This window comes from Schistocerca piceifrons, chromosome 7, assembly GCF_021461385.2.
Source record: "Schistocerca piceifrons isolate TAMUIC-IGC-003096 chromosome 7, iqSchPice1.1, whole genome shotgun sequence".
NCBI classification, from domain to species: Eukaryota; Metazoa; Arthropoda; class Insecta; order Orthoptera; family Acrididae; genus Schistocerca; species Schistocerca piceifrons.
In genome coordinates this window covers 578644956-578659670 of record NC_060144.1, presented here as the reverse complement: position 1 = coordinate 578659670, position 14715 = coordinate 578644956, and positions in this window count along the sequence as shown.

Here is a 14715-nt window from a genome sequence, read left to right as displayed (position 1 = left end):
CCGATGTTACAATTCATACACATGTCGGGCAAACAAGTACTTGCCACCTTGAAGGTCAAGCTCGATATACGACCTCAGTGGTCACTAATACATGCCCTAGATCATATTACAACCAACAAATTTCACATCCAAACAATAATGAAAACATCACCGAAATGTTGAACAAATTGCAATAAAAGGAAAACACTTTAAATACACTCAAATATACATGCATAAGGAGAGTTCACGCAGAGATTGGATAGGCGAATTTAGTAGCTCAGTGACGGAGAACAGCGGGCAAACCAGCCTAACAGGAGCAAAGGTGCCAAAATCCACAAACAGAAGTACGTTAGCCAAATATAGTGTAGGACAGGCGGTTACCCGAGAAAATCAACGTGAACACGACACCCACAACATCAGACGATAACTCGCAAACTGGGGTAGTCAATGGGGAGTCCAACACTCCGCACTAACAAACGGTCCTGTACAAACAGCCACACTCTTGGACGAGCGATCGCCGATCAGGCTTCGCAATCGCACGGCCGCCGTTCGTCACCCGTTGCTGTCTCTCACTGCCCCATCGTCTGCCCACTTGCCTCCAAATTCCTCCAACCAAAGAGCCAACTACAAGAAGACCGAAGCGCCATCCGGTGGCGTGGCAAGAAAACGGGTTGCGCCAATAAGCAACGATATAACAGCTTGGGAAACGAGTCGACAAGGCTCACTAACAATGTTTGCAGATTCCATGGCCTCTCCTTACATACATTCCTCCTCATTGCAATCGCTTTCCCCACTTATACGGTCCTCTTTGACACAAACCATGCTTCTCCCCATATTCTGCCCACACTGATTTATTATCTAAATGCGTCATGCCATTAACCATTTCCACTCCCACTATAAACATTCTCCTTTATCTTAATTCCTTCGAAATGGTATTGAGTCTGCTCATGGAAAGTACAGTGAGCTGTTTAAAACATGCACAAGAATTAAATCAAATTTGTTAATGAATCCAAGTAGAAGAACCATACCTCATTGGAATAATTATATTAGCTAAAAATGCCACACCTCAGTAACAAAATATGCTCAGGCAAATTAAAGTTAAGATACATTAATATCGATCTTTAAAACACTAAAGGCATTTACCAAAGGTAATAGCCTCCAGTTTTACAACTAAGTTTCAAAACTAAATCATCGAGCACAAAATTACGATCACACATGAATACCTTTTACAGAATAACAGTACGTTGAACCAGCCTTGTAGTAATTATGGCGCCAATGGCGCACCAAAAATTCTACAAGAAGTCAGTTAAATAACCCCGAATAAAACAATATGTATCTTACGCCAATATTTTGGATTCATTTCAGATAAATAATGCCTTTGGTAACAAACTGCAGTCTAAAAGGCACACAATGGGAACGTAAGTAACCAATATCAAAACTATAAATTTGATACTAATCATCGTCAGAATGCTGGAACAAACCAAAACCTTCGTTTATCGTAAAGCCAGAACTTTTTTCAACTTATGCTAACCACGAAAGCTCGTTAACTGCATAGCTTAAGAAAAACGTACACTATCTTATTCTAGGAAGCAACGGGTCTTCGAATTCAGCGACGTACCTAAGTAGACGAACGCCACATGGACGCCAGACGGATGGGGTAGAACGTCACTAGAACACCAAACGGGCATCTACATCTGCATCCACATCTACGTGATTACTCTGCTGTTCACAATAAAGCGCCTGGCAGAGGGTTCAATGAACCACCTTCAAGCTGTCTCTCTACCGTTCCACTCTCGAACGGCACCCGGGAAAAACGAGCACTTACATTTTTCTGTGCGAGCCCTGATTTCCCTTATTTTATCGTGATGATCATTTCTCCCTATGTGTTTGGGTGCCAATAGAATGTTTTCGCAGTCGGAAGAGAGAACGTGATTGAAATTTCATGAGAAGATCCCGTCGCAAGCAAAAACGCCTTTGTTTCAATGATTGCCACTCCAATTCACGTATCATGTCTGTGGCGCTATCTCCCCTATACTAAACGAGCAACCCTTCTTTGAACTTTTTCGATGTTATCCGTCAGTCCCACCTGATACGGATCCCACACTGCACAGCAACAATCCAGAATAGGGTGGACAAGCTTGGAATACGCAGTCTCTTTAGTAGACCTGTTGAACCTTCTAAGTGTTCTGCCTATTAATGGCAGTCTTCGGTTTGCTCTACACACAACAGTATCTATGTGAACGTTCCTATGTAGGTTATTAGTAATCGTAATCCCAAAGTATTTAGACAACTGGCCAATTAAAATTGCTACACCACGAAGATGACGTGCTAAAGACGCGAAATTTAACCGACAGAAAGAAGATGCTGTGATATGCAAATGATTAGCTTTTAAGAGCATTCACACAAGGTTGGCGCCGGTGGCGACACCTACAACTTGCTGACATGAGGAATGTTTCCAACTAATTTCTCACACACAAACAGCAGTTGACCGGCGTTGCCTGGTGAAACGTTGTTGTGATGCCTCGTGTAAGGAGGAGAAATACGTACCATCACGTTTCCGACTTTGGTAAAGGTCGGATTGTAGCCTATCGCGATTGCGGTTTATCGTATCGCGACATTGCTGCTCGCTTTGGTCGAGATCCAATGACTGTTGGCAGAATATCGAATCGGTGAGTTCAGGAAGGTAATACGGAACGCCGTGCTGGATCCCAACGGCCTCGTATCACTAGCAGTCGAGATGACAGGCATCTTATCCGCATGGCTGTAACGGATCGTGGAGCCACGTCTCGATCCCTGAGTCAACAGATGGGGGCGTTTGCCAGACAACAACCATCTACACGAACGGTTCGACGACGTTTGCAGTAGCATGGACTATCAGCTGGGAGACCATGGCTGCGGTTACCCTTGACGCTCCATTACGGACAGGAGCGCCTGCGATGGTGTATTCGACGACGAACTTGGGTGCACGAATGGCAAAACGTCGTTTTTTCGGATGAATCCAGGTTCTGTTTACAGCATCATGATGCTCACATCTGTGTTTGGCGACATCGCGGTGAACGCACATTGGAAGCGTGTATTCGTCATCGCCATACTGGCGTATCACCTGGTGTGATGTTATGGGGTGTCATTGATTACACGTCTCGGTCACCTCTTGTTCGCATTGACGACACATTGAACAGCGGACGTTACATTTCAGATGTGTTACGAACCGTGGCTCTACCTTTCATTCGATTGCTGCGAAGAAACCCTACATTTCAGCAGGATAATGCACGACCGCATGTTGCAGGTCCTGTACGGGCCTTTCTGGGTATAATATATTAGCCCAATGAATACCTGTTTATCATCTGCATTTCTTCTTGGTGTAGCAATTTTAATGGCCAGTAGCGCAGTTGAATTTACCGCCTTAAGGTTTGTGTGACTTACCGCGTAATCGAAATTTACCGGATTTCTTCCAGTACTCATGTGAATAACTTCACACTTTTCTTTATTCAGGGTCAACTGCCACTTTTCGCACCATACAGATATCTTATCTAAATCAGTTTAAATTCGTTTTGGTCATCTGGTGACTGTACAAGACGTTAAATGGGAACATCACCTGCAGACAATCTAATAGGTCTATTCACATTGTCTCCTAATGTATAACGTTGGAGTCACAGTGCTGTACTCCCACTGCAGTAATAACACATGGATAGCTTTTAACAGTAAGACAAACACTACTGAGCTCCGCTCGCTAGCAAACTGAGTGCTCTCGTTCGCTCCTTGCAGGACAATTCCGCTGGCAACGACGGCTGACCGTCATTGTGGCATGTAACCATCGCCGCCACGCATTTCGTACCAGCACGCTGTCCGCTGTCCACATGCAGGACCGCATGGGCGCCACCGTCTGTCTGCCCACACCGCTCCGAGGACGGACGCTCTCTCGCAGCAGCGGACTGCGCGCACTGGCTGGAGGCAGCTGACGTCACGTTCACCTGCTTGTTGACAACAGAGGGTCCGCACCGCAGCCACAATGGCACATTTCTTTGCAATCGATACACAGAGTCGTTCCTCGAATGGGTCTGCCTTATCCGTCAGTTTCTCAGACTAAATACGGAGCAGTGTTGATGACAGATGACACCCCTGTCTAACATTTCTTTCAATATCCATCTGACGTGTTTCTTCTAGCGCCAATCCTTACTACCAGGTTTTGCCTTACATATACTTTCGTTATCATAGCGTCATTATTTCGACACGATAGTCTGATAAAGGGCAACCGACTATTTTACTAGGCGCTAGCTGAGTACTCAGGATTGTCGAAGAATGTATTTATTCCAATTCTATTAGCCCATTTCGTCCTCCACCCCTCCCTCACACTCTGTCCGTCTCCTCCTCCCCTCTCTCTGTCCATTTACTACCACACCCTCTGCCTCTGGCCATCTGCCCTTCCCCCCCCCCCCCCCCCCCCACATCTCTGGCCATCTGCTCCTTCCCTTCTGTTCATCTCCTCCTCCCCCCTCTAAGCCTATCTCCTCCTGCTCCATCAATCTCCTCCTCACCCTCTATAAGAACACTTGTTCCTCCCCCTCTCTCAGTCCATACACTCTTCTTTCCTCTCTCTCTCCATAACATCTCCACCCCTCAATCCGTCCATCTCCTTTTCGTGCTTCTCTATGCCCATTTCCCCCCCCCCCCTTTCTCCCTCTCGTCATCCCCAGTATATGTGTCCATCTTCTCCAGGGCTCTATCAGTCCATCTCTTTCCCTTCTCTCTACAAATTATCAGCACCATTACAATACAGGACTGCTGGTTCTTATAACAGAGCATTTCCTTCCAGTTAGTAAGTAATATGTGTACCAAGTTTGGCTGAAATCGATCCAAGGCTTTAGAAGGTGGTTTTACCCGCGGATTTGGCCTCACACGCACGTGAAACATACACCCTCAGAAAAAAAAAGAAGACGCACCACGTAAGAATTATCCGAATGGAACGGAATGCGGTAGATGGTTGGTTGGTTGGTTGGTTGTTTTGGGGAAGGAGACCAGACAGCGTGGTCATCGGTCTCATCGGATTAGGGAAGGATGGGGAAGGAAGTCGGCCGTGCCCTTTCAGAGGAACCATCCCGGCATTTGCCTGGAGTGATTTAGGGAAATCACGGAAAACCTAAATCAGGATGGCCGGACGCGGGATTGAACCGTCGTCCTCCCGAATGCGAGTCCAGTGCCTAACCACTGCGCCACCTCGCTCGGTTGCGGTAGATGTGATGTACTTGTACAGACAGGCAAATGATCACAACTTCAGAAAAACTGGATGTCGGCCGCTGTGAACGAGCGGTTCTAGGCGCTTCAGTGAGGAACCGCGCTCCTGCTACGGTCACAGGTTCGAATCCTGCCTCGGCCATGGATGTGTGTGATGTCCTTAGGTTACTTAGGTTTAAGTAGTTCTAAGTCTAGGGGACTCATTACCTCAGATGTTATGTCCCATCGTGCTCAGAGCCAATTGAACCATTTTTGAAAAACTGGATGATTTATTCTAGAGAAACAGCTTCACAAACTGTGTAAGACGATAATGCGCTGGTCCACCTCTGGCACTTATTCGGCTTTGCATTGATTGATAGAGTTGTTGTATACCCTCCTCAGTGACATCGTAGCAATTTCTGCCAACCGATGCGTCAGGTCGCCAAAATCCTGAACTGGTTGGATTGTCCTAGAATAATGTTCAGAAAGTTCAGATGTGTCGGAAATCTTATGGGACTTAACTGCTAAAATCATCAGTACCTAAGCTTACACACTACTTAACCTAAATTATCCTAAGGACAAACACACTCACCCATGCCCAAGGGAGGACTCGAACCTCGGCCTGGACCAGCAGCACAGCTGAAATAATGCTCCGAGCGTTCTCAATTGGTGAGAGATTCGACGATCGTGCTGGCAAAGTTAGGAATTGGTAAGCACGAAAGCAAGCAGTAGAAACTCCCACAGTTTAAGTCCGGGCATTATCTTGCTGAAATTTGAGCCGAGGATGGCTTCGCATGAAGGGCACCAAAACGGGCCGTATAGAGTCGTCCACAATGACAACCAGAGAGGAACAGAAAGAAATGGGACCCCAAACCACTACACCCTGTTGTCGCGTCGTAAGGCCGACGACAACCAGGTTGCCCCACCGCTGACTGGAGCATCTCCGGATATGTCTCCACTGTTCATAGAGGCTCAGTTCATTAATGTGGCAATGAGACTGCAGGCTGAAACCGTGTCTCAGTCGCCCCTTACAGTGGTGAGATACCAACCTGACTGTCCCCCACCATACAGCCCGACAACAGGATGTGATGGTCCGGGGTGACATTCCTTTTCATTGCAGGACCACTCTGGCTGTTCGTTGGAGGCACTCTTACATCACAGCGCTACGTCGACAATATTTTACGTCGCATTTTCTTGAAACATACGAGGGTCACTCCAAAAGAAATGCACACAATTTTTGTAAAAATACAGTATTCATTATGCATGTGTGAAAGTTTTACAGTGCGTAGATACATCCTTCCCGCATGTTTTCAAACTTAGTTCAACCTGTTCCCGTGAGTGGTGCCGTCACAGTATGTCTTAAGATGGCTGCTACACTTGACGTTCGTCAGAAGCAACGTGCTGTCATAGAATTCGTGTGCTGTGAAAACGAGACAGTGAGAAAGATCCACAAGAGGTTGGAAAAGGTGTAGCTGCTGTCGATCGCAGTACAGTTAGTCGGTGGGCAAGCGGATTACGTGATGAAAGCGGGCACTGCAATATTGAGGATTGTCCTCGAAGGAGCAAGCCTCGTACTGCACACACTCCAGACAATGTGCTGAGAGTTAAAGAATACGTGACTGCTGACAGACGCATCACAGTGAACGAATTGTCACGCTACGTTGGGGTAGGTGAAGGAAGTGTTTGCAGAGTACTGAAAGTGTTGACGTTAAAAAAGGTTTGTGCCAGGTGCGTTCCCAGGATGTTGACAGTGGCTCACAAAGAAACAAGAAAAACGGTATGCAGCGAACTTTCAGAACAGTACGAGAATGGTGGAGATGAATTTCTTGGAAGAACTGTGACAACTGATGAAACATGGCTCCATCATTTTTCGCCAGAGACGAAGAGGCAATCAATGGAGTGGCAACATGAAAATTCCCCCAAGGAAGAAAAAAAAAAAAAATTCAAAACCACTCCTTCTGCTGGAAAAGTTATGGCTTCGATGTTTGTGGATTCCGAACGGCTCTTGCTTGTGGACATCACGCCAAGTGGAACCACCATAAATTCTAATGCATAAGTGACGACACTGAGAAAACTTCAAGCTCGACTGAGTCGTGTTCGACCACATCGGCAAAAGTAGGATGTTTTGCTGTTGCACGACAATGCACGGTCACATGTCAGTCAAAAAACCATGGAAGCGATCACAAAACTCGGATGGACAACCCTGAAACACCCGCCTTACAGTCCTGACCTGGCTCCATGTGACTATCATCTCTTTGGGAAACTGAAAGACTCTCTTCGTGGAACAAGGCTTCAAGATGATGACTCCCTTGTGCACGCTGCCAAACTGTGGCTCCAACAGGTTGGTCCAGAATTTTACCGTGCGGGTATACAGGCGCTGGTTCCAAGATGGCGTAAGGCGGTTGAGAGGGATGGAAATTATGTGGAGAAATGAAAATATTGTTCCGAAAGGATGTCTACACACTGTAAAAGTTTGAAACATGTAGAATAAAAGATGGATTTTTAAAAAAATTGTGTGCCTTTCTTTTGGAGTGACCCTCGTGTACAGCTCTTGATGTTGGATGAAGATTTTCAGATATAGTCCTTTTGAATGATTATGGTTGGGTTGATTCGGGGGAAAGAAACAAAAGAGCGAGGTCATCGGTCTCATACGATTAGGGAAGCATGGGGAAGGAAGTCGGTCGTGCCCTGTCAAAGGAGTCACCCCGGCATTTCCCTGATGCGATTTAGGGAAATCGCGGAAAACTTAAATCAGGATAACCGGACGCGGGATTGAACCGTCGTCCTCGCGAATGCGAGTCCAGTGAATGATTATGATGACAGTCTCACAATAAAATTAAGCTGCTGTCACTAGTACACAATCATTTCTGTTCTCCAAAGCTTATCAATGTACTGAAATATACCTGAAACAAATCAGGACATTTAAATAATGACCCGTGACAACGTGAAGCTCTGCTGAATTTTGTTTTATATTGTCTCCTCCGTCGTGCATATTACGAGAAGAAGTTTCGTTCACTTTATGTAAACGTTGTAAAATTGCGAAATTTTTAAGAATTTCCTTAGAGATTACCATTATTGTAAGTATTTTCTGTCAAAATAAAGTTTTACTTATTATTTTCAATTAACAAAACACACTTATGTGAAGTGGTGAACTAAAAACCAAAAAATTTAAAATATAACAGAGTTACAAGTAAAATAAATGATTACAAAGGGAATTAATGTTTAGATAATTAAGTATGCTGAAAATTCGACAACAGCACACTGTATACAGCTTATTTTCGAAAAATGCTATTTCAGAAACCAGATTTGTTACACAGAGATGCACGCGCCTTGAAAGTTAGTTGTAACAAAAGTTTTCAATGTTCAAAAGCAATTAATTAATGGTGGTGGAGTATTTTGCAAAATCTCTTAATTATTACAAAGGTTTATAATACACCTTTCAAGACCAGTAATTTCATATCGACTTTTACATGAAAAACATTTTCTATATGTCATCATTTCGTGAATGCAAAATTAATTTTCGGTGTGTGTTTTACGCCTTAACTGTGAAATTCTGCACAAACATAAAAAAATATATTGCACTACTTTGGCTTTTCTACACACCCGCCAAGTTTCATCAAGATCGTTGATTGGCACTTGGGGCTGGTCCCTTGTTACTGAGCAGTGCTTTCTGTCAGGTTAATTTGTTTCACTGCTCGAGGAAAGCGACGCACGCGGTAGACGCCGAGGGCTGTGGGTCTCAAGAGGTATCAACTCGCGTGCAGATCTGCGCCGCAGCTAGACGCGTCAACTCTTCCCCGAAACTTCCGAGAAATTTAATTCCACTGCACGTCCTCCGGTAAGGGGTTAATTCACTTGCTGTCTCCGAAGCTTTGTATCTGCAGGAGGAGCAATTGAGTCTGCGCCCACGTTCCCCCGTTGCTGTAGATGTGCCCCGCCTCTGCTGCTTATGCACGTCACGGGGTACGCAAGAGCAGCGGAGAAGTAATCAAACCAAGAACAACCCCAGAATATATATATATATATCCTTTCCACAAAAAATGAAATTCTACGAATTTGAACAACTATAGAGTACTATGCCTGCTACAAGTTACCTACAAAACTCTCTCACAACACTTATTCCGAGAACAAAAGAATAATTCAAACACAAAATTGGTGAATAACAGGCAGGTTTCCGCCCAGTTCGTTCTTGTACAGAACAGATCACTCTGAAAACAAGTTTAAAATGGGCAATCTGGAATGCTCTAATAGTCTGCACCCTCATAGATTTCAAGACGGCACGCGATTCCGTTGGCCGAAAAACGGTGTTCAGTATCGTAGAACAACAGGACTCGGCCCAAGAACACAAGTAATCATGCAGACACTTGCTGGCACAACGTGGAAAGTAAATTTCACTCGTGAAATCTATGATCAAAACTAGTGTACACCTAGGTGAGATTATCAGTACTAAGGTCCAACCAAGTCCTGGAAAAAGCAGTGGAGGATGAGAAAAACTAATGAAATCCAAGGATACTGGAAGCAAACGCTAGTGTCACGATAGGAAGGCCACATAGGAGGTCTCACAGAAGACATCCAAAACTGAAGGAAGCTTACAGCAAGAAACAGAATGTATAATAAGAAGTTTTTCGAGGAGCTCTTTGCGGTGTGGGGGAGTAGCCAAGTATGTGAAAAACGGCATCCCATTTGAGTCAATTGATCTTTCAAAGTACTGCACTGAAAATGTGTTTGAATGTTGTGCAGGTGTGGTTAAATTTAATGGAGCTAAACTTCTAACTGTTGTTATTTATAGATCCCCAGACTCCGATTTCACAACATTTTTGCTAAAGCTAGAGGAGGTTCTTGGTTCACTTTATATGAAATACAAAAAGTTAGTTATATGTGGTGACTTCAATATTAATTGTATAAGTGATTGTGCAAGGAAGAGGATGCTGGTAGACCTCTTTAATTCATATAATCTTATGCAAACCGTATTCTTTCCAACGAGAGTGCAAGGGAACAGTAAAACAACCATAAACAACATTTTTGTTCATTCCTCATTACTAGAAAGGCATACTGTTAGCAAAAAGGTGAATGGCCTTTCAGGTCATGATGCACAAATTTTAACTTTAAAAGATTTTTGTGCTGCAACACGTGTTAAAGATAGTCATCAGCTGTTCAGGAAAGCTGATCCAGTTGCTGTAGAGACCTTTGTAAACCTTATAAAGGAAGAAGAGTGGCAAGATGTTTATAGCGCTGATACAGTAGACGATAAATATAATGCTTTTCTCGAGACTTTTCTCATGCTCATTGAAAGTTGCTTTCCGTTAGAACGTTTAAAACAGGGTACTAGCACAAACAGGCAGCCTGGGTGGCTGACTATAGGGATAAGAATATCTTGTAGAACAAAGTGGCAATTATATCAAAACGTTAGAAACAGTCAAAATCTAAATGCAGCAGCCCATTACAAACAGTATTGTAAGGTGCTTAAAAATGTTATTAGGAAGGCAAAAAGTATGTGGTATGCAGATAGAATAGCTAAGTCTCAGGATAAAATTAAAACCATATGGTCAGTCGTAAAGGAAGTTGCTGGTCTGCAGTGACAGGTCGAGGATATAGAATCAGTGCGTAGTGGGAATGTCCGTGTTACTGATAAGTCGCATATATGTACAGTATTTAATAATCACTTTCTGAATATAGCAGGTGAATTAAATAGAAACCTAGTCCCAACAGGGAATCATATAGCGCTCTTAGAAAAAAGTGTTCCGAGACTGTTACCTGAAATGCTCCTCCATGATACTGACAAGAGGGAGATTGAGTTAATAATTAAATCACTAAAGACCAAGAACTCTCATGGATATGACGGGGTATCTAGCAGAATACTGAAGTATTGTTCTATGTATGTTAGCCCAGTTCTCAGCCATATCTGTAACTTTTCCTTCAGGAGTGGTCAGTTCCCTGACCGATTAAAGTACTCTGTAGTGAAGCCACTTTATAAAAAGGGAGACATTGATAATGTTGACAATTTTAGACCTATTTCTATGCCATCGGTGTTTGCTAAAGTTATCGAGAAGGTTGTATATACAAGGTTACTGGAGCATTTAAATTCACATAATTTGCTGTCAAATGTTCAGTTTGGTTTTAGAAATGGTTTAACAACTGAAAATGCTATATTCTCTTTTCTCTGTGAGGTTTTGGACGGATTAAATAAAAGGTTGCGAACGCTAGGTGTTTTCTTTGATTTAACGAAGGCTTTTGACTGGGTTGACCACAAAATATTACTGCAGAAGTTGGACCAGGGGAGTAGCTTACAATTGGTTCGCCTCTTACTTTAAGAACAGAAAGCAAAGGGTAATTCTCCGCAATATTGAGAGTGGTAGTGATGTTCAGTCCCAATGGGGCACTGTTAAGTGGGGCGTTCCCCAAGGGTCGGTACTGGGGCCACTGCTGTTTCTTATTTATATAAATGATATGCCTTCTATTATTACAGGTGATTCAAAAATATTTCTGTTTGCTGATGACACCAGCTTGATAGTGAAGGATCTTGTGTGTAATATTGAAACAGTAACAAATAATGTAGTTCATGAAATAAGTTCGTGGCTTGTGGAAAATAATTTGATGCTAAATCACAGTAAGACTCAGTTTTTACAGTTTCTAACTCACAATTCAACAAGAACCGATATTTTGATCAGACAGAATAGGCATATTATAAGCGAGACGGAACAGTTCAAGTTCCTAGGCGTTCGGATAGATAGTAAGCTGTTGTGGAAAGCCCATGTCCAGGATCTTGTTCAGAAGCTAAATGCTGCTTTATTTACCATTAGAACAGTATCTGAAATAAGTGACACTTCAACACGAAAAGTAGTATACTTCGCATATTTTCATATGCTTATGTCGTATGGTATTATTTTTTGGGGTAATTCTTCTGATTCAAAAAGGATATTTTTGGCTCAAAAACGGGCTGTTCGAGCTATATGTGGTGTAAGTTCGAGAACCTCTTGTCGACCCCTATTCAAAAATCTGGGAATTCTGACATTGCCCTCGCAGTATATATTTTCTTTAATGTCGTTTGTTGTTAGCAATATTAGCCTATTCCCAAGAGTTAGCAGCTTTCACTCAGTTAATACTAGGCAGAAATCAAATCTGCATGTAGAATGCACTTCCTTGACTCTTGTGCAGAAAGGAGTGCAGTATTCTGCTGCATCCATTTTCAATAAGCTACCACAAGAACTCAAAAATCTTAGAAGTAGCCCAAACTCTTTTAAGTTCAAACTGAAGAGTTTCCTCATGGCTCACTCCTTCTATTCTGTCGAGCAGCTCCTGGAAGAGCTAAAAAATTAAGCAAATTCCAGTGTTACATTGTTGATTTTCTTCATTTAAACTTACGACTTGTCACCTGAATATGTTTTTTTATATTTCATTTTATCTGTTTCGAATAACGTGTTATAATTTCATGTATTGACTCGTTCCATGACCATGGAGACTCCTCCTTAATTTGGTCCCACGGAACAATAAATAAATAAATAAATAAAAATAAATGTACGTCCTAACAGCGAAAATTCGGACGAAATCCCTTCTGCACCATCCAAAATTTTTGCCGTTTAATATCCGTTGATAACTTGCACTGTACTTTTGATTCTGAAGATGTAAGCAGTATTACAGAACCTATATTTAATACGTAATCGATGTACTAGTGTATTTATTTTTGACTGTATGTACTTGACTGGTCCTCAGCTCGTGGTCTTACGGTAGCGTTCTCACTTCCCGCGCACGGGATCCCCTGTTCGATTCCCGGCGGGGTCAGGGATTTTTCCTAGCTCTTGTGTCGTCTTGATCATCATTATTCATTCCCATTCCGGTCGGAGGAAGGTAATGGCAAACCACCTCCGCTAGTACCTTGCCTAGTACAGCGGTGCGGGTCTCTCGCATCGTCCCTAAGCTCCTTGCAGTATGGGACCTCATCATTATCATAATCATTGTTGTGTTGGCAGAAGAGCCAACACCGTCCTACGAATGGAGGCCGAAATGCACGCGTTTTAGCTCGCGTAGACTGGCGTGAGGAGGGAAGAATTATATTGACGTGAGGTCTGGAACATGACAAGGAATTAGCCGTAATTAGTTTGATACTTAATTTTAATCCATTAATGATGAACGTCGCTCTTGACGGTACATGAATCACAATATTATCAGTTCAGAATACATTCTTGAAGAATATGGCGCCATGCTAGGTCGTAGCAAATGACGTAGCTGAAGGCTATGGTAAATGTCGTCTCTGCAAATGAGAGCGTATGTAGTCAGTGAACCATCGCTAGCAAAGTCGGCTGTACAACTGGGGCGAGTACTAGGGAGTCTCTCTAGACTAGACCTGCTGTGTGGCGGCGCTCGGTCTGCAATCACTGATAGTGGCGACACGCGGGTCCGACGTATACTAACGGACCGCGGCCGATTTAAAGGCTATCACCTAGCAAGTGTGGTGTCTGGCGGTGACACCACTATCATCATAATTGATTGTAATTACAACGAAAATATTGTAAATTTCTGGGTAATAACCAAGGGAATATTATTGAAATGTATTGATAGCAACGACGAAATGGTAGTAGCTATGTCGGTGTCTGTCTTTGCGTGTGGAGAGTCCCAGTCCCATTGCAAGTAGAGAGGAAGCGGAGCAGCTTGAGTTATGAAAGAGTGCGGAAGTGCTTTTTGGGCGCTCCCGACGCAATGAAATGAGATGATCGTATGCCGTTTATTGGCCGGGATAACCCCTTTGGGGTTTGGCCGCCCTATTGCAAGTCTTTTCAGTTGACGCCACTTCGGCGACTTGCGAGTCAATAATGAAATAATGATGAAGGGCACACACCCCTGCCGGGAATCGAACCCAGGCCCCTTTGCGTGGTAAGCGGTAGCGCTACCGCTACGCTACGGAGGCGGACGTCGCCGTAGTCTGCAGCTATGCTCGCTCCAATGTAGACGCGCCTGATTCGTTAACCCACGATTATTGAGAGTACGGTAGGAGTGGATAGGCGGAGGAAGCTGCAATTCCAACTGCTGCCTGTCCCATAATTATCCGTGGCTCTGGAGACTACTCAGGGTTCTTCTCATCGAACAGCAGCAGCAACAATGGCATCGCAGCATTGTCGCCGGCTACATTCTTCGTCGTCCTCACAGCTACAACATAGTAAGACTGTTAACTGACAAATATTGTAATATAGAGGCTCTGTCCAGAAACAATAGTTAAAACTTGTAGGGCAGCTGTGTTGTCATTGTCCTCAGACATTATTATCAAGCCGTGTCCCTTTCCTTTCCATGCAATCACCGAGTGCCGTAAGAATATGAAAACTGAATAATTACTTACTGCCAGTTAATGTGTTAAAATCCAATTTGAGTCTAAATTTTCTCCCACAGCAACTATTGATTCTTGTACCGCATAACAGAGGCTACTTAAAGAAAAAAATTCACTGGCAAAACTAATAACTAAAGATACAGCGAAAATTAAGAGTGTGCAATTTCATTTATTCTGTATTTAGTTTAACAAGTGACTTCTGCTGGCTT